The 1,090-nt window shown below is 46.1% G+C and overlaps 1 long non-coding RNA gene across 2 annotated transcripts in view; it reads left to right on the forward strand.

The window, feature by feature from the left end:
- The first annotated feature begins 796 nt into the window (after positions 1-796).
- LOC110268600 overlaps positions 797-1,090 on the forward strand; it is a 6,475-nt gene continuing 6,181 nt past the window's right edge. Inside the window, exon 1 of one of the 2 annotated variants that reach the window (XR_002356845.1) lies at positions 797-1,081. This is a non-coding gene — a long non-coding RNA (uncharacterized LOC110268600). The remainder of the gene's footprint in view (positions 1,082-1,090) is intronic. The other variant, XR_002356844.1, reaches the window with a different exon arrangement.

The following is a 1,090-nucleotide window of genomic DNA, read 5'->3' on the forward strand; positions in this document are numbered from 1 at the left end:
AGGTGACCTCCTCGGGATAGGGCCATTTAAAGAACGAGGGTCAGCACGACGTAAAAAAAAAGAAAAAGGAAAAAAATGAAAAAAAAAAAATCGGAGGAGCCTGTCGGAGATGAGGCCGTTACGGCTCGCCTTCAGGTGACATTTAAAGAACGAGGGTCAGCATGACGTAAAAAAAAAAGGGGAAAAAACGAAAAAAAAAAAATCGTAGGAGCCTGCCGGAGATGAGGCCATTACGGCTCGCCTTCAGGTGTCCTCCTTGGGATAGGGTCATTTAAAAAACGAGGGTCAGCATGAGGTAAAAAAAAACATCGGGAAAAAAATGAAAAAAAAAATCGGAGGAGCCATCCGGAGATGAGGCCATTACGACTCGCCTTCAGGTGTCCTCCTCGGGATAGCGTTATTAAAAGAACGAGGGTCAGCACGACGTAAAAAAAAAATAGGGAAAAAAACAAAAAAAATCGGAGGAGCATGCCAGAGATGAGGCCGTTACGGCTCGCCTTCAGGTGACATTTAAAGAACGAGGGTCAGCACGACGTAAAAAAAAAAGGGGAAAAAAAACGAAAAAAGCAAAACCGGAGGAGTCTGCCGGAGATGAGGCCATTACGGCTCGCCTTCAGGTGTCCTCCTCGGGATAGGGTCATTGAAAGAACGAGGGTCAGCACGACGTAAAAAAAATCGGGAAAAAAACGAAAAAAAAAATCAGACCTTCAGGCGTCATTTAATGAACGGGGGTCAGCACGACGTAAAAAAAAAACGAGGAAAAAAACGAAATAAAAAAAATCGGAGTAGCCTGCCGGAGATGAGGCCATTACGGCAAGCCTTCGGGTGTCCTCCTCGGGATAGGGTCATTTAAAGAACGAGGGTCAGCACGACGTAAAAAAACAAGGGGGAAAAATCGAAAAAAAATGGGAGGAGCCTGGCGGAGATGAGGCCATTGCGGCTCGCCTTCTGGTGTCCTCCCCGAGATAGGGTCATTTAAAGAACGAGGGTCAGCACGACGTAAAAAAAATCATCGGGAAAAAAAAAAAAAAAAAAATCGGAGGAGCCTGCCGGAGATGAGGCCATTACGGCTCGCCTTCAGGTGTCCTCC

Source organism: Arachis ipaensis, unplaced genomic scaffold, assembly GCF_000816755.2.
Source record: "Arachis ipaensis cultivar K30076 unplaced genomic scaffold, Araip1.1 Aipa760, whole genome shotgun sequence".
Classification (NCBI taxonomy): domain Eukaryota; kingdom Viridiplantae; phylum Streptophyta; class Magnoliopsida; order Fabales; family Fabaceae; genus Arachis; species Arachis ipaensis.